A 26,902-nucleotide genomic window follows, 5' to 3' on the forward strand; every position below is an offset into this window, starting at 1 on the left:
GAGAGACGAGGCGACTTTTGCAGAGCATTTCTGTGCAAATCCTGAGATTTCTGAAGCTGTTCGAGGATTTCCTAGAGAAGACTTATTATAAAGAGCACATCTTTAATCAGTTTTTATTTCCGTTCTTGTTTTCTGATTATTTCATTAAACATTTGTTGTGTCACTTCATTTTTTCCTTTTATTTATTTTTTCCTTTTATTTTTTTTTTCCTTTATTAACATTTTTATTTATTTACTTTGTTTTAAATGTACTTTCATATTTTATCTGCTTTTTTATTATAATTTGTTTTTATTGCAGGTTGGAGAAGATTGTCCATGTCCCACATGGGTGAAGAAAGAGGAGGTGAGTGTTTTTAATTTGTCATTAGTTTGTCATTGGTATGTCACTGTTTAATGCTGTACGATGTTTGACAAATATGAAAAGATCATAGAAGTATCATAAAACAAAAAAATATTTATTAAAAAGAGATTTTGATGTATGTTTATATCAAAACAATTATAATGATGGAAAACTACTGAGTTGCTCAATAAAAACAGCAAGTTCCAATAGAAAGAGTGAAAAAAGTGACCAGTGAAAGTGTTTGTTGTGTGTGATTTATCTTTTAGCTTCAAACCACTTCAGACTCAGCACCCTAGCATTTTAGAGAAATAAACTGCAGGATAAAAAGTATATCACTCCATATATCCATTTTATTTATAGATCGATTTTTGCTTTAATAGTAATTGTTTTGTTGTTTTGTGAGTTCTTAATCAGTTCAGGACGTATATTTTATTAATAAGTACTGCATTTAATAAATTACTATTTAGTGTTGTTTCGTTGCAGAATTAGAATTTTTGCTTTTGGGATTTATAAAAAAAAAAGAAATCAACCTACAATCATATTATAGAATCTTCAATCTGTTTGCTAAATTAATTTAATGTGTAAAACTCGAGAAGGACTGTAACGCCGGGGAGTGACACCAACAACAGAAGGTAGGATCCAATGTGCAGGTTTATTCACAGTCAGGCAAGCAGTGGTCAATACGGGAGCAAACAGGTATGTGAGGACAATCCAGAATCGTAGTCAGTTAACAAGCAAGAGGTCGAAAGGCAGGCGGCAGACAAGGAAAACTAAATAAACAAGTAGGTTCAAAACACAGAGAAACAAGACCAGGATAATGCGTTGTAATGTCACCTTACAGATAAACAAGACTCGGCAATGTGAATGAGTGTGTGTGCTGCTTAAATACTGTGTGTAATCAGTCTCTGAAAGTCCTCAGGTGTGAATGTAAATCAAGCTAAATGAGAAAGCAGGTGTGTGGGCGAAGAGCATGTATGAAGTTGTAGTCCAGGAAAAGTGTAGTTCTAAGTGTGTGTGTGTGTGTGTGTGTGTGTGTGTGTTTACCAGCGACATCTGGTGGTTGTTCGCTGGTAAACATGACAAGGACACAATGTATATATATATATATATTTTTTTACAGCATATAGAGTTAAAGTCTGAATTATTAGCCCCCCTTTTTATTTTTTCCCTGTTTTCTCCGTTTTACAGTCTATAGTTTTTACATTTCTAATCCGAATAGTTTTAATAACCTATCTCTAATAGCTGATTTATTTTATCTTTGCCACGATGACAGTAAATAATATTTTACTAAATATTTTTCAAGACACTTCTATACAGCTTAAAGTGACATTTAAAGGCTTAACTAGGTTAATTAGGTTAACAAGACAGGTTAGGGTAATTAGGCAAGTCATTGTATAACGATTGTTTGTTCTGTAGACTATCGGGGGAAAAAATGTCTAAAAGGACTAATAATTTTGCCCTTAAAATGGTGTTTAAAATAATTAAAAACTGCTTTTATTCTGCTTCATTGCAGGCCCCATTATTTGCCTGATTTATTTTGGAAATTGGATCACGAAAATGGGCCACACAGTGGCGCAGAAGGTATTGCTGATGACTCACAGCAAGAAGGTCGCTGGTTCGAGCCTCGACTATGTAAGTTGGCGTTTCTGTGTGGAATTTGCATTTTCTCCCTTCGGGTGCTTCGGTTTACCCCACAGTCCAAAGACATGTGGTACAGGTGAATTGGGTGGGCTAAATTGTCCATAATGAATGAATGTGAATGAGTGTGTATGGATGTTTCCCAGAGATGGGTTGCAGCTGGAAGGGCATATGCTGGATAAGTTGGCAGTTCATTCCGCTGTGGCCACCCCAGATTAATAAAGGGACTAAGCCGAAAAGAAAATGAATGAATGGACCGTGAAAATGAAATACAATAACGTTATTCTTCAGGCGTAGAAAAACTAAGAAGAAAAAGGAAAAAAGATAAACACAAAATCATTTTAGCATCGCTTTTAAGTGCTAATGATGATGGCAATCTAATAGCACATTTAGCGAAAATAGGCAAATACAGATTAATACACGTTGTCTACTTATATAAAATATCTTATTTTTTTCTGGTTTTACAGACCCATTTTTCGGTCTAAAATGCATTTTACTGAAATGCAATAGTACTTAAATGTCTTTCACTGACATATTTTGTACATTGGTAATATATATTTTTTCCTGAGACATGTTTATAAAAGGGTGGTGCAGTAGGTAGTGCTGTCGCCTCACAGCTAGAAGGTTGCTGGTTCGAGCCTCGGCTGGGTCAGTATGGCGTTTCTGTGGGGAGTTTGCATGTTCTCCCTGTGTTTGCGTGGGTTTCCTCCGGGTGCTCCGCTTTCCCCCACAGTCCAAAGACATGCAGTACAGTTGAATTGGATAGGCTAAATTGTCCAGGAGATGGGTTGCAGCTGGAAGGGCATCAGATGTGTAAAACATATGCTGGATAAGTTGGCGGTTCATTCCGCTGTGGCGACCCCAGATTAATAAAGGGACTAAGCTGAAAATGAATGAATGAATGAATGTTTATAAAAGTTATGTCCTAATTGAATTAAGGAACAAGGAAAGAGACTGAAGGGTATAATAAAGTGTGTGTCTGGGTTTTAACATTAACCCAGTATTTGTTGCTTCCCTTTTTCTTATATTTTTTTATATTAATATTTTTCTTATTTAATTTATATTATTTGCTTGTTGATTTTATTATTTATGGATCAATTTTACCATTAATGTTAATTGTTTTGTTGTTGTTTTATTTTCGAGTTTTTAATGAGTTCAGGATGTATCTTTTATACGCGGAATATACGCTGATCTTTTATAAGCCCTTAGCTGATGATTGATTATAAAGCGCGTTTGGCATGCTGTCCCGGAAGAGAGCCCTGAGCTCATAAGATCCTCGAGCCCGGGACACCCCCCTGTTGAGAGGAAAGTCTGAGTTCAGGTAGGTTTCGAAACTCCCCTGCTTGATGATGGTAGATGTAGATTATGAATGCTATAGATAGTGTGAATCATGGATTCAACGCTTGTCTATGATCTCAGTTTAGTTTTGTAAATTTACTTGTGTTACATGTTTTTGGTGTGTGGGAGGAAACCGGAGAGCCCGGGGAAAACCCACACAAACACAGGGAGAACATCCAAACTCCACACTTAAACGCCGACTTGGCCAGGTAAGATCTGAGCCAGTGACATTCTTGCTGTGAGGCAGTGATGCTAACCATTAGGCCTCCGTGCTGCCCTGTCTAGGAAATGGGAGGAGTAGGGGTGGAAGGGGGAATTCTTCAAGACGAAGATGGCTAAGGTAAGATACTCTATTTATTTTTAGTGATTTAGGAATCGTCTGATTGGTGAGTCATGCATTAGCTAATGAGGACCAACTGCTATCAATCATAAGCATGTGCTCGTCTCGAAATTAGTTTATAAATAAACTTTACTCAATTATTGTTTAGTGTCATTTTTGCTTTTTGGATTTATAAAAAAATAAAATAAAAAAAAAATTTTTTATCTACAATCTTATTATAGAATCTTTAATCTGTTTGCTAAATTAGTATAATGTGTTTTAAACACTCCAGAAATTCTTCATTTTTCAAGCTGCTAGTGGACACAAACAGAGCTGTTTAAAAATGTATAAACCATTCAGACAGTTAAGTAGAAGAAATCAGGCTTTAATTTCTGTTTCATTGATTGTCTTTAATAAGCAATAAAATCAATAAAATATTGTCGGCTGAATTTAACTATTTAGAGCAGGGATCACCAAACTTGTTCCTGGAGGCTGGTGTCCTGCAGATTTTAGCTCCAACCCTAATCAAACACACCTGAACAAGCTAATCAAGGTCTTACTTGGTATTCTTGAAACACCCAGACAGGTGTGTTGAGGCAAGTTGGAGCTAAACCCTGCAGGGCACCGGACCTCCAGGAATGAGATTGGTGATCCCTGATTTAGAGCAAGGTAGGGCCCCAAAATTATTCAGCAAATAGTCCCCAAATGTACAGGGCCAGCCCTGCATCCCACATAGCAAACAGACTTGGCCCAAATGTGACCTCATTATCCCACATAGCAAATAGACTTGGCCCAAATGTGGCCTCATTATGGCACTGCTGGCGTGTTGCCGGCACTGGCATGCATAATGTCAGTTGAATGTGGGCCATGCATGGCAATGATGGCACTGCATGCAGGATGGCAAACTACATTTGGGCCAGTTGTGGATGGGAGGTGTGTAGCCCAGGGATTAGGCAACATTAGGCTGGGTTATGGCTCAGTTTTTAGATTTTCTGGTTAAAGGGTGGTGTTGATCTGGTTAACTTACAGCTGATAATCAGTACCAATAACAAACCTGTTTCGGGCCAGTTCAGCGCCAGTTAAGCAACCCGGGCTCATTTTGGAAACGTAGTCCCGCGGACGTTTCTGGAGACCGCAGATGACGTCCCGGCGGGTTTTTTTTGCAGTTTTTGTTTTGGCGAATCCGCGAGAGGCCGCTGTTGCGTGCTTTTTCGCACTTCAGACGTCTCTCGCGGGCACGAACTGTACTCGTGTGAACCCGCCGGAGGCCGCTGTCCGACTGACCGGATGATTGACTGCGCGACCGGCCAATCGGCCGACTCACCCTCCTCCTTCCCTGAACCCGACCAATTTTACCGATCGACCCACCCGCCCGCTCGCTTCCCTAAACCCGAGCAACAGTTCACAAAAGCTGTTCAAAAACATAAAAGCCCTGATTTTTTTTTATTCCACCGCGTTTTCGGATTTCGCCGCATTCTCGCCCTGTCACGAAACTCGTTCACTTAATTTTTGGGATTCTGTTTTCGTCTTACCAGATTGCTGGAGCTGCTCTTCCCCGGACTCGAAACTGGTCGCCGTGGTCTACCCCTCTCCGCATCTCGAGCCTGCCGACGTTACACGCTGAGCTGAGTGGACAAACGGGTTGCAGCGGGGAAGCCCTCCACAAGGAGGTGAGGCAAGTGCGAAAGGGAACAGCGTCACACCGCCCCGCAGCGTTCGCTTGAAAAAAAGAAACGCGGCCGTGCGTACCCCGCGGGACGTATTCCGCTGTCTCCAAAAACGTGCGCAGGACTACGTTTTCAGAATGAGCTTGGGTTGCAGTTAAGGGTAACAAATTGGCTGAGATTCGGGCCATGTTTATGGCCCATATGTGGCTCTTTTCTGTAATCCAGTTATGGGCCACTTCAGGACTGTCATTCTTTGCGATACCTGGGCCGAGGGAAAAGTTATTGTGTGGCCCTGAGCTGGGCCAGGAATAATTTGCTATGTGGGATGGGCCAGATCAAATGTAATTTTGACCCAGATGTTAAACATTTATATGTGGGCCACGTTAGTTTGCTCTGTCTTGACCCTCTTTAAAAATATGTTTAAGTTATTTTTTAGTAAAGAAAAAATTCTACCAATCGGTTGGTTTCATGGGTTTATCAAATTCATTGCATCCGTGTCACACCAACATATCTGGCCCAATTATGAGTTATTAACTTGGCTGAGACTTGGCCCAGATGTTTGGCCCTTGTATGGAAGCCAGACTTGGTCCAATCATGAACCGTAATTCACTGTGGCATGTGGGCCAAGCAAAAGCTGATTGTGTGGGCCAGAGCTGGGCCAGATCAATTCTGCTGTGTGGTATGCTAACTAACCGTGGGTGTGGGTGTGTATTGATATAGTTTAAGCGTAAACAAAGCAGCTTTAGATTTGACCTTAGACCATCTTTACTGATAGTCTGGCCCTCACATGTTTATGAGGTGTTTGGGAGAAAGACTACAATCTCATTTAGTCCAGCTGATACACAAGCAAACTGAAGCCAGTCGTCAAAATATATTGCATTTAGGGTTAGGGCATATATCACCCTTGGCAAAACAAACAAACAAAAAAAACGAGTTTATAGCTAACCCATGGTAGTGGAGCTAACTAAGCTTGTGTGTGTGTGTGTGTGTGTTGAATTTAGGTTTAGCGTAAACTAAGTGACTGGATTTGACCTAAGTCCATCGTTATACTATTATAGACTGGCCCTCTACATGTTCACAAAGTGTTTAGGAGAAAAAAGGTCAATAAATCAATTTGTTGTTGTTACTGACTGTCTCATCTGTTGCAGTGCCCTAGTTTGAACATTTGAGGGCACTAGTTTGTTTTGTAGTTTCACTTCATTTCCCATAATCCTGTGTATTACTGATTGTTATGTTACAGCTGTTTCGTGTTTGTTAATTTAGTCCTTTATAAACCCTCTTGTTCTCTGTTTTAGTTGCCTTAGGATTTTGTTAGCTCCTCACGTTTGGTATGTTTGTCTGGTCATCTAGTTTTTGTATTTTGATAATTCTTGGATTCCTGTTTTGTGTTTGTTTTCGTTAGCACTCTTTAGCACTCCTACCCTGTTTTTGTATTTACTCGTTTTTGGATTTTTGCCTGTTCTCTTGTTTGGACTAGATTTCCATCCTGCTTTAGTTCTGTTCAAGTTTGGAAACCTTTGTCTTCTGGAAACCTTAGTCTTTGTTATAATAAATTGCTGCACTTGGATTTTTGCATTTTGTGATCATTCCCCATTTCGTGACATAACCTCAAATGTCCAAACTATGGCACTGCAACAGATGTGACACTGACATGTCTCTTGGAATTGGACATTACTTGAGCAAAGACGACATAATCTCCTTTAGTCCAGCAGATGGCGCGAGACCCAAGCAAATAAATGAAGCCAGTCGTCAAAATATATTACACCGTTTCTAAGCAGAGTTAAAGACATAGTTTACCAAAAAATACTTTATTTACTCGCCCTCAAGTGGTTCTGAAGATTTGTTCTAGTTTCTTCATTATGTTGAACACAAAATAATTTATTTTAAAGACAGTTGAAAACCTGTACACATTGACTTCCATACTGGGAGAAACTAATCCAATGGAAGTCAATGTATACAGGTTTTCAGCTTTAAGCTTTAAGCATTTAAGCATTTGTGTTCTACAGAAGAAGTAATATCATAAAGGTTTGGGTCAGTAAATGGTAACTATTTTTAATATAAATGTCAGTATCTTAAAAAAAAAAGAAAAAAAAAGTATTACTCCATGGAAAAAATAGCAACCGAAAATAAATATGAAATTAAAATAAATATTAGGCAAGTACATTATATAAATCAAATGTTGAAACAGCTTGTCATGAATGACAGTAATGCAAACTACTCGACTACTTATCTTAAATTATACATGGTGTAGAAAAGTTCATCTTTTAGGTTATTTATGTTGTAGGCTGTGTAGGCATAACAATATTATATAGTGAAAGTGCGCGTGTGCATATTGTCACTAATAATTAAATTCTTATCAATTCCAAATAAACAGAACTTCTTTACCCTTAAAACACAATTCTCATGGGAAAAACTGTTGATTTGTTAAATGATTTTATATATTTTCAGATATTATGTTTTTATGTTGTGCATTGAAGAGTAATTTAAAAAAGGATTTATAGAAATTACTACAACTCATTTAAAAAAAAAATAGCCTCTGGAATTTCTCAATTATCTGTTTTTGCAATGTTTTGCAGAAACTCTTCATGTGTAAGAAAAAAAAGAACAATCAAGAAAAGCAAAGGAGATTGATATAACTATTAGGTAAGTGACACTTTATAATTACACACTAAGAACCATTTCTTAAGCATTAGCAAATAGTGAATTCATTATCTGTTAAGCATTAACTCTACATTAATAAACGTTAGTAAGCAGTTTATAACTGCAGCTACAAATGCTGTATTCTTGACTCGTAAACACATTTATAATGTGATTAATAATTGTATTTTTATACCTTGTTAATAATGAATTTTCATTACTAGAATAAGCATTATTTACAAACTAGGTATTTAAGCCTATATTAATATTAAATTTGAATGTTAATAAATGCTTTATTAACATCTAGTTTTGTGACCTAATCCAAAGTGAGGAATATTTATGCTTTATAAATCCCTTATTAAGGACAATTAAAGCCTCAGTTAAATTCTAAACAGGAAAAAAGGGACATAAACGACTTTATTCATTTCTATTAATTTGAAGAACTGTTTAAAATAAAAAAAATAATCTTTGAACCCTTAAGATTACTTTACAGTTTAAACATTGTATTCTATTTTATTGTTAAATTATTATATTATTATATATTCAGAAATGTTTAAGCTGTGCAGTAATTTTACTTTTTAGATAGGATTGCAAAAATTATTGTTCATTTGAGGAATAACTGAGCCTTTAATTGTCATTTATAAGGGATTTATAAAGCATAAATAGTCCTCACTTTAGATTAGGGTGCAAAACTGCATGAAGTTGAGTTAATAAAGCATTTATTACCATTCATAGTAATCATAACTATGTGCCTGCCCTGAATAATAAGATATATAAACGTTGATTTCAATAGTTTATTAATCATTTACTAACTCATGCTGACTTATCTTAAAAACCACCAACTACTCTTAAATACAAATGGTTTGTAAATAATGCAATACTTCATTTAGCGATGAAAAACCAACCAGTCACAAATTTTGAAATGACAATTATTAAGCACATTATACATGTGGGTATAAGTCAAGAACAGAGCATTTGTAGCTGCAGTTATAAACTGCTTACTAACGTTTATTAATGTACAGATAATGTTTAATAGATAATGAATTCACTAGATCTCATGCTTAATAAATGATTTATAGTGTGTAGTTATTATAAAGGGTTAGGGTTAGGGTGTTAGGGTTAATCATAATTTCTAATTGAAATAAACTGTAAAAAAAAATATGAAAACAAGTTTATAATACAAAATACAAATCGATAATATTTTTTATAATTTCATATTTAATAGACCTTAAATCCAAAATAGTCTCATAATACATCAGCAGACAGATGCTGTAAGATCTTATCAGCACACATTGACCAAATATGACTGAGCTGTTTCTTACTACATTTTTAGAACAAAAACTATACATCTGCCATATATTCTGCAATCACTGGACACTTCTGAAGTGTGTTAATGCCTTCTTTCTCCTTCTCTTCTTAAGAAAGGCCTTTTCATCTTTATGAAGTGAATTATGAACACATTCTTTTAAATTCACCCCTGTTCTCTTCATTTGCGCAGAAAAGGGGGATGTATTTCTCTTGCTCTGAGTGGCTTTCTGCCAAGGGCCCTGTGTCCACTGGAGCACTGCGGGCCGCTGTTTGTCTGTGGGCTGCCTCTTTTGTTCCTTGGAATTCGAAATGGGAACGTCAGTAGTGTGGGAGACGTCTGGTTTCACCCAGATGCCAGACAGAGCAGGGTGGGTGGATTTTAGGGGGATGGGAGAAGCACAGACCCTACAGTGGGTGTACAGTACAATATGCATTTGTGCTCATTCAGATAGACTGTAATGGTGATATGTAATTATGTGTAATGCATCATACTCCATTACACTTGATATTTAGTCCTAGGGCTGACAAATTTACTATGATATTCTGCAAGAGTTCACTTTCTTCAATCCAACCAACCAACCAACCAACCAACCAAAAAAAAAAAAAAAAAAAGACCACTAACCAACCAACCAACAATCCAACTGTCAACCAACCAACTAACAATCTATCCATCAACCAACAATCCAACAAACGAACCAACAATCCAACCACCAACCAACCAACCAACAAATCAACCTTCAATCCAACCATCAACCAACAATCCATCTATCAACCAACAATCCAACCAACCAACCAACCAACCAACCAATAATCCAACCATCAACCAACAATCCAGCCATCAACCAACCAACCAACAATTCATCCAACCAACCATCCCACCAACCAACAATCCAACCGTCAAACAACTAACAAACAGTCCAACCAACAATCCAACCGTCAACCAACCAACAATCCAACCAACCAACAATTCCCGCCACCAATCAACCAATCACCAACTAACAATCCAACTAACTAACAACTATAACCAACCAACAATCCAGCCAACCATCTACCAATCAACCAATTACCAACTAACAATCCAACTAATTATAAACTAACTATCCAACAATCCAATTAACCAATCGCAAACTAACAATCCAACTAACCAATCACCAACCAGCAATCTAACAATTCAACCAACCATCCACCAATCAACTAATCACTAACAGTCCAACTAACAATCTCCAACCAACATTCTAACTATCCAACCAACCAAACAATAATCTAACACTCTAAACAACCAACCAACAATTCACCAATCAATTAACTTAAAATCCAGCTAATTATTAACTAACCATCCAACAATCCAACTAACCAATCCCTAACCAGCTATCTAAGTATTCAACCAACCAACCAATCACTAATCATCCAATCACCAACTAACAATCCAACTAACCAATCACCAACCAACAATCGAACTATCCAACCAACCAATCAATCAACCAACCAACAATTATCCAATCACCAGCTAACCAATCACCAAACAACAATTGAACTATCCAACCAACCAACCAACCAACAATTATCCAATCACCAGCTAACCAATCACCAAACAACAATCCAACCAACCAACAATCTAACACTCCAACCAACCAAACATCTAACCAACCATCCACCAATCAACCAATTACCAACTAATTATTAACTAACAATCCAACTAACCAATCACCAAACAACAATTTAATTATCCAACCAATCAACCAACCACCAATCACCAACTAACAATCCAACTAACCAATCACCAACCAACAACCCAACCAACCAACCACCAATCAACCAATCACTAACTAACAATCCAACAAACCAACCAACCAACAATCCAGCCAATCATCCACCAATCAACCAATTACCAAGTAGTAATCCAACGAATTATTAACTAACCATCTAACAATCTAACCAACCAATCACAAAACAACAATCTAACTATCCAACCAACCAACAACCAATTAACCAATCGCTAACTAACAATCCAACTAACCATCAACTAACCAATCAGCAATCCAACTAGCCAATCAACACACATTTGAATCTGTATCAAGGTTTTGTTTTTCTGCTTGCAAACTCTTTTTGTGTTTGACCCATGTGCAGATTTTAACATGGTACGTCAAAAATAAAGTAAATTGTTCAACTATAAAATGTCCTTGGGTCTCTCGGGTGCAGAACAGAACATTAGAGCAGATCAAGGAAAGAACGGTCCAGTGTTTTGTATCTGACTAGGGTTGTTTTTCCACAAATGACTTGGATATTCCCTCTCTAAGCATTTTTTAGAGATGTCCGTGCCAGCACCACTGGGGCAATGTTGGACGATCATCACAGAGAATCTCTGAAAGCGTCTGCCAAGTGTAACGGGGTAAAGCTCCTGATCAGGAAGTGTGAGTAGGGAAGTCCCGCTGCTAGATGGAGCACACATCCTCTTGTCATTAATCCATCCCTCCACACCCCTCTCTTATCTGCACAAGGACATACGCATCCACTGGCCACTATCAAGGAAATGTTTGTGCTGTTCATTATCATACTATGGGTTTGGGATTTGAAGTTCGACAAGAACTTTGATCTTTCCAGTGACTTTGAACTTTCCCTTCTAACTGTTCATCAAGTCAGATTTGCTGCCTGGAGTCGCCTTCACCAGCTTCACAAGGCCATTTTTTACAGAAGTGAGAAGTAGAGACAGTCAAACTACTGTGGAAAACACAGTGATGCAAATAAGAACATTAATGATGGTTGCAGGAAAAAAGACATATTACTTCTTTTTAACTTCTCTTAAAAGAGAAGTTAAAATGTCTAAAGCATACAGCAGGGGTGGCCAACCCTGTTCCTGGAGAGCCACATTCCTGCAGATTTCAGTTGCAACCCATATCAAACACACTTGCCTGTAATTATCACGTGGTGTTCAGGTCCTGATTAATTGGTTTAGGTGTGTTTGATATGGGTAGCAACTGAAATCTGCAGGAAGGTGGCTCTCCAGGAACAGAGTTGGCCACCCCTTGCAAACAGCAAAATGAGTAGAAAGTCAGCATGCCCCTGTTTTGAATGGATTCAGCATATGTGGCCACAGGACATCTCTAGTCTCTCACAGACTGTTACGATTAATTAAGTTGTCCAGGGAAAGTAAATGTAACATTTAGAATATTAGATTGTTATGGAGTAGATGGATGGAAAATACACCAGGAAACAAACTTAACAATCAATTCGTTTATTCCTCTTATGAGAAGATGAAGAACCAAAAAAACAAAAGTTTCAGGGGAAAAGGAACTAGAGTGGCGCCAAAGCAAAGAACTTAACAAAACCAAAAACCACCTAAACTAGAACACAAGATCCCCTCTAAACTTACTCATAAAAATCTAAACATGAAAAAGAACCCGAAATCTTCAGCGTTTGCGACGCTGAACTCCCTAAAATAATAAACGAAAATACAAAACAGTTTTTAACATGATTTCAACATTTAACAGAGTGATTTTAAACGCAGTAGGCAGTGCTGTCGCCTCACAGCAAGAAGGTCGCTGGCTCAATCCTCGGTTCAGTTGGCGTTTCTGTGTGGAGTTTGCATGTTCTCCCTGCGTTCGCGTGGGTTTCCTCCGGGTGCTTCGGTTTCCCCCACAGTCCAAAGACATGCGGTACAGGTGAATAGGGTAGGCTAAATTGTCCCTAGTCGTGTATGAATGTGTGTGTGTGTGTGGATGTTTCCCAGAGATGGGTTGCGGCTGGAAGGGCATCCGCTACGTAAAAATGAGCTGGATAAGTTGGCGGTTCATTCCGATGTGGCGACCCCGGATTAATAAAGGGACTAAGCTGACAAGAAAATGAATGAATAAATGAATTTTAAACAGGAGGCGACACGGTGGCGCAGTAGGTAGTGCTGTCACCTCACAGCAAGAATGTTGCTGGTTCGAGCATCGGCTGGGTCATTTGGCGTTTCAGTGTAGCGTTTGCTTGGGTTTCCTCCGGGTGCTCTGGTTTCCCCCACATTCCAAAGACATGCGGTACAGGTGAATTGGGTAGGCTAAATGGTCCGTAGTGTATAAGTGTGAATGAGTGTATGGATGTTTCCCAGAGATGTGTTGCAGCTAGAAGGGCATCCGCTGCACAAAACATATGCTGGATAAGTTGGCAAGTCATTCCACTGTGGCGGCGCCAGATTAATAAAGGAACTAAGCCGAAAAGAAAATAAATGAATGATTTTTAAACAGGAGTATCTGTACTTGCACTTGAATAAAGGATGTGTGTATGTTTGCCATCTCTCACCGTGACATACTTAAACTGAAATTGAGGAAAGAGCTAATATGACATAATTTTGAAAAATATAGATCAAAGTAAAGTTTGTTTTCCTTTCAGGAAAGGTTTGGTTTGCCTGGTAAACCCCATCAAACTTTTGGTCTGCAGCAATGATGTAATCGTTTTGATCTAAGGCAACACTCTGGTCTCCAATAAGTCCATAACGTTTCCTCAGAGAGCATCTAAACCATAAGACATTGCTGTATAGTTCAATAGCAGCACCCTCAGGCCAATGAAAGGGTCATTATCTCTACCCTCAACCTGTGGTATTCTCCCTCAAGACAAAGAAGAAACTGATGTCTGCTCGTTTTACATGACCTGACCTGAAGCTGCCACTTTTTTGTGATTTGTGTTGCAGAGAAAGAAAGGCAGGGGAGGGAGCGCAGAGCGTTGGCTGGGCGTGGAGGAGAAAGAAAGGAAAAGACAAAAGGAGGCTTTGAAAAGGGCTCTTTTTTTCCCCCTGCAGTAAACTTTGCCAACCTCTAGATGATTTGCAGTCAACAGAGTACAAAGGCTGCTTAGGGCAGCACAAAATCCTGACAGAGAATTAAAGAGCGGTCATATCGATGCAGGAAACGACCGGACAGTTTTCTGGATGAATGCCCTGCTTTTAATTATTAGCCGCACACGTACTGTAAATCCGTGATCAAATAAATAATGACCATTGTAATAGTAGAAAAACATGTAGAACGAAGAACATGTATTAGTAACACTTTATTTTGATGGTCCATTTGAGTATTAGTAGACTGTCTGCTTAACCACTTAAACTCTGCTGCTATTTGGGGATTTCCGCTTGGATTTTGCCTACCCAAATTTAAAAGCTTCCCAAATCCACATAAAGAGGTGTAAATGCAAAAATTTGGTATAATTTTAAAGAAAACCCTTTGAATTTTCATAAAACACTATTGAAAGTGTTTAAAATAACTGTATATGTCGTCTGTGTTATTATAAACACCTAAAAAAAAACGCTTTTTGTATTTTTTTTATAAACTCAAATTTGAAAGTGTACCTTTTAGGTTCTGTGTGGTCTAGAATGCTGTAATTAATTTTTGTGGTTCCTGCACATGTCTGTAATCATAGGACAAAAGAAAAATGTCTCTACTATAATCTATGCAAAAGTTATTGCATTCCAACTGATGAGAGGTGCTGTAGAAGCCACAGGGACCGATCATTGTTTTCATATTTCACTATTATTTTGTTTGATCAAACATAATTCACTGTGTTTGGACCACGTCAGACATATAAAAGGATTACTTATGCACATCACCTCAAAAACAGAGGAGAATGGCCCTGAAGCACACAGCATAAGGTAAGAGATGACAGCTGTCTGTGCTATCTGGGGCTGCTTATTGATCATAAATGTATTGTTTACATTTCTGCGCCATGGAAACACCACAATTCATTCAACAATTGTTTGGAATATGAATATAATTTAGTAAAAAGAATGCTAGAACTGTATGAGCACCGGCAAGAGCTTTTATTTGAGTTATAGCTTGTACATGTGTCATATGTAAAATATGAAAATGAACAATGTAAAATACCTAGCTCGGGTATCCAAAATACTGTGTATTTAAGTGTTAATAACTTTTATACAGTAGAATGAAAACCAAAGTGATGCATATGTGCATAAAATATAGATTCTACACTTTCAAACGACACCACTTACGGGGGTCTGGTGCAACGCTAGCCCTTTAAATCTGAAAGCGAAAGTCGATGACGTCACGGAAACTCACGCAGAGTTTAAGTGGTTAATTTCTGCAAGTACATGTCAACTTACACTAACCCTAACCTAACAGTCTACTTATAATCTAATGAGAAGTAGATGGTATGTAGATGCAATAAAGCTTAAATTCATCAAATGGACCATCAAAATAAGGTGTGACCCATGTGTTCGATCAGAATGGATGTCTATTTACGTGTATCAGCACATTACAAAAGAACATTAACATTTGGAGATGTTTGATGAAGTCTGGTTGTAAAGTACAATGCAGATCAACAAAAGCTTGTACTGTTTATTGTGAAAGGTTAGTTGGATTATACCTAAAGCTAAAATTGGAACATCTACAGACACAGCCCTGCTAATGGATTCTTTGAACCAAGCCCAGCAGGCACCTTGATGTCAAAACAACATAAAAAAAAAAACTTTTGACCAACAAAATAATAAAACATATTCATAATATAAGAAATTTAAATTTTACTGTAATAAAAATACATCCTACCTTGATCAGTCTTAACATTGATCTCAGAAAACAACACAAATGGATTATAGAACAGTACGTGTTTTTCCCACCAATCTTAGATGTCAATTTGACGTCATTTTGGGGATATAAAATCTGGAGTAAATTTGTAACTTGGAATTGAAGACGAATAAAAGTTCTATTTTTACAATTCTGGAAGAGAGGACTGCAGAAAGAGTTAAGGGGGTTATTGCCACACAAGTGGAAGCATAGAAAAGGTAACAAACAGTTTAAAAGGTGATGATGGTGAGTTGTGCAGGAGAGCCCCCAGTGCTCTTGGTAATATACAGTTTAAGTCAGAATTATTATGCCCCCTTTTTAAAAAAAAAAAAATTTTTCAAATATTTCCCAAATTATGTTGGACTGAGCAAAGAAACTTTCACAGTATGTCAGATAATATTTTTTCTTCTGGAGAAAGTCTTATTTGTTTTATTTCGACTGTAATATAAGCAGTTTTTAATTTTTTAAAAACCATTTTAAGGTCAAAACTATTAGCCCCTTTAAGCTATTTTTTTTCGACAGACTACCGAACAAACCGTTGTTATACAATAACTTGCCTAATTACCCTAACCTGCCTAGTTAACCTCATTAACCTAGTTTAGCCTTTAAATGTCACTTTAAGCTGTATAGAAGTGTCTTGAAAAATATCTAGTCAAATATGATTTACTGTCCTCATGGTAAAGATAAAATTAATCAGTTATTTGAGATGAGTTATTAACACTATTATGTTTAGAAATGGGTTGAAAACATCTTCTCTCCTTTAAACAGAAATGGGAGGAAAAAATAAAGAAGGGAGCTAATAATTCAGGGGGGTTAATAATTCTAACCCCAACTATATATATTACCAAGACCAACCTTAGGACTTGTTTGCACTATATATATATATATATGTATATATATGAGCAATATCACACGAGGGAGGCGTGCGATGCAGCCATATCGCACTGCTACGAGTGTGATATTGCGTTTATACAACAGTTTGACGGCATAATTGTTTATATAAAAACAAAATCAAACATGGAGAGTCTCAAAAACCTTTTTGTATGAGGAACTACTTTCTTCCACATTGGATTCAAATCATAAGCTGACAGTTAAAACAGTTAAGCAAGCATCTTTTAAACTTTAGATCTGTAGTGTCTGCTTTTTGCTGGCTGTATGTGGGCGGAGTAATACACAAAGGGTAAAGAGGCTGAAGGAGCTCTGATATTGCAGAATATTGCACGGCTATCAGCCAATCAGATCTGAGAACCAGACAGAACTGTTGTATAAATATATATATGTGTTTCAATTGTAATTTTGTCCCATTTTTCCTGCAAACAAGTCTTAAGGTTGGCAACAGTACCAGGTCACAGATTTTCTATTGGAGATAGGTCGGGACTGCAGACAGGCCAGTCAAGTACCTGTATCCTCTTCCTCCACAGCCAGGACTTTGTAACATGTGCTGAATGTGGTTTTGCATTATCTTGTTGAAATGTGCATATGTGTCCCTGGAAAAGAAGGCAGCATATTTAAAATCTCTCTGTACTTATCAGCATTAATGGTGCCATCACAGAAGTGAAAGTTACCTTTGCCAAGGGTACTGACACAACCCCATACCATGACAGACCTAGTCTTTTGGACTTCTTGCTAGAAACAGTCTGGATAATCTTTTTTCTTCTTTGGTCTCGGCATCTGTTTCTCCCCAAAATAATACCTGAAATACTGATTCATCTGACCACAGTACATGTGTTCACTGTGTGATGGTCCATACCAGATGCCTCCAGAGAAGATGACAGCGCTTCTGGACACGGTTAGCGTAGGGCTTCCTTTTGGCACTGTACAGTTTTAACTGTCGTTTGTGGATGCAACTACATGTTGTGGTACTTCACAAAGGTTTGCAAAAGTAGTCCTGAGCCCATGTGGTGATATCGCTTATAGATGAATGACGATTCTTAATGCAGTGCAGCCTAAGAGATCAGAGATCACGGTTGTTCCGCTTAAGCTTGTGCCCTTGTATGTGCACTGACATTTCTCCAGATTCTTTGAGTCTTTTAATCATGTTATGCGTTGTTGAAGGTGAAATTCCTTCTTTCTTCCTATCTTTCTTTGAGGAACATTGTTGGTAAACATTTCAATCATTTTCTCATGTGTTTGTTGGAAAACTGTCGATCATCTGCCTATCTTTGCTCCTAAAGAACTAGACTTTTCATGGATGCTGCTTTTTGTACCAAATCATAATTGCAGTCACCTGTTGACATCACCTGTTTTAGGAAAGTGCCAGTCTTTTTTTTTTTTTTTGTGACAGTTCCCATGCATGACTTTCAGGTTTGAGAAACACTCTCTGGCTCTATTTAATGATTTATTAAGTCATGACAGCCTCTTTCATCTACTGCTTTTTAATTAAAAGAATATGAAACTCTCGTGCTGCCTTCCTCTCGCAGAGTTCTGCAGCTTTTTCCCATAGTATCTTTCCGCGGCAATAGCTTATTTCACAGCTGAACAAATAAAAGCTGTTTTGTGCCAGTGAGAACGCTGCATTTTCCAGTTATTCATCAACATCCCATAAAACCAGCGCAGGTGTTATCTTAGCAACAGAAGGCCAGAGCAGCAGTTTGCTTAAGCAGAAAGCAGAGTTCCAGCACATATCTTGACATAGCAATAATTCACGTTACTGCGGTACAGTATATGAGGCAGCCGAATGAAGGGGTGATAACAGCCTCATAAAGGTCTCCCGGCCTCTCCTGTCACTCATCAGTATGATAAGCCTGAGGGACTATAGAATCATATGTAAAGCACAGAATTTGGTCTTATTAATTATGACTGCTTTTTTTTCAGAAGAAGAATAAATGCTGTGGCAATGTTTAAATATGTTGATTCTTGGAGCTATTGTGGCAGTTTGGTCAAAGTCCCTTTAAGGCAAGTCATTTCACTCGGCAGCTGTGTTTGAAACACCTCTCGGGTATATGCTCTTGGCATTCTGTCTGAATGGGGTAACATCAAACTCTCCAAAATTACTTGCCAAGCTTATGATTACGTTTCTTATTACAAATAACCGATGTAGTTACGAGAGTTTTCTGGGAGAAATAACAAAACGGGAGGGTGGTGGGAGATGGATATTAAATACGGGTGTTGGCAGGTATGGCTATATGTGAATTGGATTAACTAAAATGAGCATAGTGTATGAGTGCGTGTGTGAATGTAAGAGTATATAGGTGTGTCCAGCCATGTGCACACGTAGGGCTCAACCTGTGCAGTGCACATGCCCTTTTTAGCCTTGGATAGAAAGTGCCCTTCCAAAATGATCTGAAGTGCCCCCGCGACAAACCCCCCCCACTTTCCTTAGATAGAAAGTGCCCTTCCAACATGATCTCAAGTGCCCCCACGACACCCCCCCCCCCTTTCATTTCGCGACAACCCCCCTTCCGCTCTTCAGTTCGCGCACGACAACAACCCCACTCCCCACCAACTCAACCAACCCCCACCCCCAGTCTTCAGTTCGCGAGCCAAACCACCCCACTTAATCTAATCTACTAATATTGAGAATTGGTACTTAAAGTTTGTGTGAAATAATAATTTACAACTATGTAAAAAAGGTACGCAAGCGGTCACTAGGGTGGTACCTTTTCGAAAGGTACAGATTTGTATCTAAACTATCCATAATAATACCTCAAGGGCAGGGCTAAATTTGTGCCAGAACACACCGTATCCGGCACCTCTGAAATCTGACCCGTCACCTGATTTTACTGATCCCCCTCCTCATCTGCCCTCCTCCCCCGTCTGCTGTTCACTTTCACTTTCTTCCGCGGCTCCCCCCCACTCTTCACTTTTGTCCTTCGTCCGTGACATCCGCCATACAACTCAACCCAATCCCCCCTGCTCTCTGCTTTCTTGCGCGACACCTCTCCATCCTAAGGTAACTGTCAGGGTTCTGCCACTCTGGTCATGTAAATTCTTGTTTTGGTGGCAGAATCTGGACATTAGTCATGTCTAATCCTGTCATGTTGTGCTCGGCTCAAGTTTTCTTGGGTCGAGCACTTGTTTCTGTCATTGTGTGTGTCACCGTGTGTGTGTGCGCCTTCGTGGGTCATCAGTATGATAACCCACGAATACGAATATCTTATACTCGTGTTTGTTTTTTGTCTGTCTGCAGCGTGGTGTTTCATTCCGAGCGTCTCAGTCTTGTTGGTTTCGGTTTTGGTCGGCGCTGGGATGAAGCATGCATGCTGCGTGTGTGAGCGCACGGTGAGTGTTTTCATTTATCGTGTGCTCGTGTCTTGCGTCTGTCAAAGCACGTGGCTATGTGTTTACATTGTGGTCACGTGCTTTTGTCGTGTGCTTCAGTGTTGTGCTTGTCTTGTCATGAACATGCGGTTAATGAGTTCTCATTGGCTGCATGTTCTTGTCCTGTTTTATGTGAGCGCATGGCTTGTGTCGTCTCTCTGTGTCATGCGCTCTCCCGTCTATTGTCTATTCCCTACCCTCCTTGTTAACCCATTATTAGTTAATTGTGTTCACCTGTTTGTGTGTTAATTTTCTACAGTTTATAAACCCCTCACATTTGCTGTCCTGTGCCAGTTCGTCATCACATGTTGTTGTTTGAAGTCTTGTCCTGTCGTGTTTCCAGTCCTCATCCTTGCCAGCCTGCCCAGTCCTGTTTGTATGTGTATGTATTTGTTTTGTTAGTGTTTTCCCCCTCGAGGTAGTTTATTTTGCATTTTATTTTATTTTTATTATTTAATAAAATCCCATTTCCCTGCATTTGAGTCCTCGCTCCTTTTCCCCCATTTCCCATCCACAACCGTGACAGTAACATGCTGGATCTGTTAACCCGATCTGTTTCGGGACCTCGCAATTCACAAATTAAGCACTGCTTAAGAGTACATATTACAACCTAAAAAGTAGGTACTAATATATACATCTGAGGTACAAATATGGAGCCCTTAAGTACAAATGTGTACCATTTGAAAAAGGTACCAACCCAAGAGTGTAGCACACATTGTTATTCTTTGAGTTACAAATAAACTGTACAACTGTTTGTTTTGTTAATCGACAACAAAAGAGCCATTATCTTCTGCGTTTGGAATGGCCGTCGTTCTCTGTTGACATCAGTTTGATGGCTTCAGCCACAATATTTTTAACCACGCCCCTCTTACTGTTCGTTTGCTATGAGGGAATGATGTGCAAAAACAAAACCCCACCTCCTGCTTAATATTCTGTTTCAGTTGGAATTGGGAGGATTAGGGATGTAGAATATGAACATTGGGCAACTTTCTTTCAAAAGAACTGAAACAAGTCATTTTAAATAATAAAGTTGCCCAGCAAATATTCCATGAACATAATAAAAAGTGAAAAGTTTCTTAAAATATTGGTCAGACTTGACTTTATTTTGATGGTCCGTTTGTTAAATTTGAGTTACATTGCATCTACATGCCAATTAATTTTCATTACATTATAAGTAGACTGTTAGGTTGGGGTTTCCCAGTGATGGGTTGCAGCTGGAAGGGCATCCGCTGCATAAAACATGTGCTGAATAAGTTGGCGGTTCATTCCGCTGTTGCAACCCTAGATTAATAAATGAATGAATGAATGAATGAATGTAGGATTGGACCTAGGGTTGGGGTTAATGTAAGTTGATATGTACTAGTAAAGTTTCTTATAGTCTGTTGAAAGAGCAGAATCAGCAGATATTAAGCAGACAGTCTACTAATACTCAACTGGACCATCAAAATAAAGTGTCACCAAAATGTTTTCTTTGGTGAAAGCATAGTATGGTGAGAGGAAACTCATCGAAGTGAATCTTAAATGATAATCATTTCTGAAATCCGCTTTCGTGTGAAACAGTAATTTTTTTACAGTCTCTGCAGCAGAATATAGGCTTATAGTTAGGTTTTGTGTTTCAAAAGTGATTTTTTCAAGCAGCCTCTTAATGGAGTGAGTTGAAATATTCTGTCACCATTTAATAAGACATGAAAACTCGCTCGGGATTGTTGCTTACAGACGCAGTTTCCTGATCACTCATCATGTCTGCATATTGTTGAATGACACCTTTGAGTAAAATCACTAAAGCAGCTGTATCTGTTCTTCCTCAGAACTGTTTGAATCCAGGTGAAATAAACATGTAATGAAGGTGTCATCGGGTTTCTCTCATGTGAGCTTTCCCACTTTGTGGCATTCCAAAGTTTTGACGTCTTCGTTAAGATCAAAAATAAAAGCTCTTAAAATTCAAAACCTCAAACTTAGGCTGTGGATTGAAGCGTGTTGTAACCTGACCTTCCAGAATGATTGCTTTAAAGAAAACTTGATGCACATGAACTTTGTATAATCATTTTTAATATACTGATTTAGGGCGGCACGGTGGCTCGGTGGTTAGAACGCTTGCCTTACAGCAAGAAGGTTGCTGGTTCTAGCCTCGGCTGGGTCAGTTGGCGTTTCTGTGTGGAGTTTGCATGTTCTCCCCGTGTTTGCATGTGTTTCCTCCGGGTCGCAGTCGAAAAACATGCAGTACAGATGTCCGTAGTGTATGAGTGTGGACGTTTCCCAGTGATGGGATGCAGCTGGAAGGGCATCCGCTTTGTAAAACATATGCTGGATAATTTGGCGGTTCATTCCGCTGTGGCGACCCCAGATTAATAAAGGGAATAAGCCGAAAAGAAAATGAATGCATAAATTAATGATTCAGGGTGGCACAGTGGCTTAGTCGTAAGCACTGTCTCCTCACAGCAAGAAGGTTGTTGGTTCAAGTCCTGGCTGGGCCAGTTGGCATATCTGTGTGGAGTTTGCATGTTCTCCCCATGTTGGTGTGGGTTTCCTGCGCGTGCTCGGGTTTCCCCCACAGTCCAAAGACATGCGGTGGTGAATTGGATGAACTAATCTAGCCGTAGTGTACGAGTCTGTGTGTGAATGCGAGAGTGTATGGGTGTTTTCCAGTACTGGATTGTAACTGGAAGTAGATAGATAGATAGATAGATAGATAGATAGATAGATAGATAGATAGATAGATAGATGGATGGATGGATGGATGGATGGATGGATGGATGGATAAAGAGTTCAGATGCAAAACCTCTAAGTACCGCCTAACATTTCCATAGAAAACAAACATTTTTTTATGCTTCTTTATTTATGTTGAGATATTTCACTTTAAAGACCTGGAAAAGGTTCTATTCTTTGGCATTAAAGTGATATTATTGAACATACACACAAGAGCCTGATAAAAATGCTCATTTTAGATTAACATTTCAGATGGTATTTAGAGGTTTTTGCATCTAAACTCTATACTATATATATTTATATATAAATATATATATATAAATATATATATATATATATATATATATATATATATATATATATATATATATATATATATATATATCCAATTTACATTGTGTCATTAGTAAAACAGATTTCGGTAACACTTTACAGTAACAGTACATGAATACTGTAAATATGTAAACATTATTATGAACTAATGATGAGTAAATGTATGCGCTAATCATGAACTATGTTTAACTATAACATCCATGAGTTCATGTGTGATCAACAGCTACCTTAATTACTTGTTAGTACTTGCTTGTTTGTTAATTAACATCAGTTTATGCTTAGTTTAAGCATCATTAACTCATGGTATGTTAATGCATTATTATATTGTGACTTTATTAGAGGGTCACAGCATCATTAACCCATTCTTAACTACTCGTGAAATCCTTACGTCTAATTAGTGCGCTTACGCTGAATAACAGTAGAAAAGTGTTCTGTCAACATGAACAGTTTAAACACAGGAGTTCATGAGTAGTTAATAATGTGTCCCTCCAAGTAAAGTCATGACATAATTATACATTAACAGCTCATGAGTTCGTGTTGATTACATTTAGCTTAAACTTAAATGTTAATTAATACATTAATTAACTACATGTACTAACAAGTAATTAGAGTTGCTGCTGTTCACACATGAACACATGTTGTAGTTAAAGTTCATGATTAGCGCATGCATTAACTCATCATTAGTTCATGATAAAGTAATGTTTAGTTTACATATTAATACATCATTCTCAGAGATGGGTTGCAGCTGGAAGGGCATCCACTGCATAAAACATATGCTGGATAAGTTGGCAGTTCATTCCACTGTGGCGACCACAGACAATTAAAGGGACTAAGCCAAAAAGAAATTTATTTAATTAATTAATTAATACATCATTAATGTACTGTTGTGGTAAAGTGATATCAGGATTTCTGATCAGAAAAATCCCTGTAAAATATCAATGTGTAATCACAGATATGGTTAATTCTTTAAATAATTCTTTAATGTAGAGAGATTACATTAAGATACCAATGTATATCAGTAATTTGAGAATGAGACAGTTAAATTCAGGTTACATCGTGTGCATGTTAGGACAGTTGGGGCCCCTTGGCTGAAATTGCCTGGGGCCCCCAAATCACAAAATCCACCCCTGGAATTTAGCCAATTAAACAACTGCTGGAGAAACCAGCCGACATCTTAAACCACCACAAAGTGATGTCATGTCTTGAAAGCCCATGTTTACATCAGTTACTTGAGAGGAGAATGGTGACATCAATCATTACAGCTTGTAAACAATGCATACCTGGTACACTGAGTCACTTTTACACGTCTGCCAAAATTGTTTTATATGTACAGTAAATGAAATTGAATAAACATAGATCATAAAAGTGCACAAGATATACTGAAGCAACAAAGCATCAAGCAACACCCGTTGAATTTGTTCTGCAGTCAGTGGCGTAGCGCAAAATGCGGAGGCCCCCCTGCAGGGATCGCTGACGGGGCCCCCTGATGAAGTGGGGGGGTATACGTCATACGTCAATTTGCATATCACTGATGTCATCACGTTCTACCATTTGTTTGTTTAACAGCCTATGGTTAATAAAGGGGTATTTATAATTGCACTACACTTTATATAAGCATGTTTATTTAACTAAATTTATTGCTGTTTGAATACAGTATGTCATTATAGATGTGTAACGTTAGTGAATGTGCAGTAATCTCTCATATGGAATAAACTCAGACAAGTTCAGAAACTGTCACTAAAATATCTGTGATTGTGAACAAGAAAAGAATAAACGGTCCAAATAAATTGTTAAAATAAAGGAGAAGTAGATCGGTTTGACTGTACAAGGGAAATACCATCACACTGCCTGTGCTAAATCATTTGTCGTCGGTACGCAGAGGGGTGATCTGCTCTCGGGCTGCAGGTGGCAGAGGCTGCTGTACGAGGACTGACTGGGCCGCCTGTCAGTGCTGTGAGGTGGGGGAGGGGCCGGCGGCATCACACGCAGCTCGTTAAAAAGAGTAGGGACGGTACAGTATGGACAAATGACAGTCTAAAAAAAATCTCCAATAACACACAAAAAAGTCGCCAGATTTGTCGCTAGGGGGGGTCTGAAAAGCCGCTAAATCTAGTGACAAAGTCGCTAAGTTGGCAACATTGGTGGCAAGAAATCAGAATGAAGTAGTCCACCGCTTGAGAGGTGTTCAGAGAACACAGACCTGTGAACTTTGGTTCCGACCACAATTGTTCCCAAGAGTTTGATTATTGAGGTTGCCGGATTTTCAATTATTGAAAATCGCGACGACGCGGGGCCCCCTGCGGGCCCGTCCGCTACGCCACTGTGTGCAGTTCATGGATTATACACTGGAAAATATTAATAAACAAACATTGTATTTAAGAACTGTATGTTCAGAACCAGAATGTCAGAAACGCCAAAATAATATCAAACTAATAGCTCTAATATAGCTGGTTTTAAAGCTGCTGTTGTTAAGGCCAGATCAAATTAACACAGGCTCATTCTGAAAACGTAGAAATTTATGAAGACTGCGAATTACGTAGTCGGAGGTACGTATGGCTGCATTTCATTTTTTAGGCGAACGCTACAGGGCAGTATGACGATGTTCCTTTTGGCTTATCAGCTGTCTGCTTACCTGCGTGTGGAGGGCTTTCCCGCCACAACCAGTTTGTTCAGCTAGCTTGTTGTGTACGTCGGCGGACTTGAGACACAGGGAGGAGTTGACCACGATAACCATGACGACCGGGTTCGAGCCTGTGGAAGAGCAGTTCTGGAAATCAGGTAAGACAAAAACAGAATCCAAAAAATAAAATGAACAACAGGGTTAGAATGTGGTAAAGTCCGAAAACATGGTATAAATCAGACGAGGACTTTTCCTTTTCTGAACGATTTTTGTAAATCGTTGGTTGGGTTTAGGGAAGTAAATGGGCGGGCGGGTCAATCTGTAAAATTAGTTTAGGGAGGGAGGAGGGTGGGTCAGTCGATCGGCCAGTTGCCCAGTCAATCATTCAGTCTTTCAGTCGGTCGACAGCGGCCTCTGGTGAGTTCACGCGAGAACAGGGCGGGAGCGAATGGCCCTCTCGAGAAACATTTGAGATGCAAAAAAATAAAACAGCAAAACATGCTAAAACGGCAAAAATACGTACCTCCCAGTACGTCTTTGCGGTCTCCAGAAACATCCACAGGACTACGTTTTCAGAATGAGTTTGGGTTGGATCAAACACATTCACTTTCTCGTTCTACTAGTTGGCCTGTTCATACGTGTATATGAGGATTTAGTCATACATCACTTGGAAAAAAAAAAGAAATCAAAAATACAAATACACCTTTTGTTGCGTTTAAACAATGATGTCATTGAGGACTGCTGTGGAATTAAAGCCTGGCCGACTTACGTGGCCCTTGTTTTGGGATCTAATCTGTTTGGACCATTTGGATAAGATTAGTTTGTAAACTAATTGGCCGAGGCAAAAGAACACAGTGTCTGCGGGGAATGTGTCTGAATCTCCCCGCTGCTGAGATTAAAGCAGATTAATTGCAGTTCCCACTCAAACCCAACCAGCCCTTGAGTTCATTCATTCTCTCTCTTCGCTGATCCCCTTTCCATTTATGCAACTGCTTCAGGTTTCACAGAAGCCAGAGGAGCTTTGACCTTTCCTTAATTAATACTGAGCAGCTCGGCAGACAATCAATTCATCCGTGGTATGGAAAAAGTACTTTCTTGCTCATTATTGTGATAGAGCAATCAAAGCCCTTTCAGACATAAAGATTATTAAAAAAGAAAATTTCTTACATGATTCTATGTTGTTTGTGTT

At 38.7% G+C, this 26,902-nt stretch overlaps 1 long non-coding RNA gene across 2 annotated transcripts; it reads right to left on the reverse strand.

Moving 5' to 3' along the window:
- Positions 1 to 9,144: 9,144 nt before the first annotated feature.
- Positions 9,145 to 26,331, reverse strand: LOC141376295 (uncharacterized). 2 transcript variants are annotated; one of them, XR_012386097.1, is made up of 4 exons: positions 26,237 to 26,326; positions 25,726 to 25,844; positions 17,195 to 17,281; positions 9,145 to 11,964 (listed from the first exon to the last, which is right to left on the reverse strand). It is a non-coding gene; the product is annotated as an uncharacterized lncRNA (long non-coding RNA). The 2 variants fall into 2 exon arrangements; XR_012386098.1 differs by lacking the exons at positions 9,145 to 11,964; positions 17,195 to 17,281 and adding an exon at positions 24,055 to 25,438 and having other exon boundaries at positions 26,237 to 26,331.
- Between the last annotated feature and the right edge of the window lie 571 nt (positions 26,332 to 26,902).

Source organism: Danio rerio, chromosome 10 (assembly GCF_049306965.1).
Source record: "Danio rerio strain Tuebingen ecotype United States chromosome 10, GRCz12tu, whole genome shotgun sequence".
NCBI lineage: Eukaryota > Metazoa > Chordata > Actinopteri > Cypriniformes > Danionidae > Danio > Danio rerio.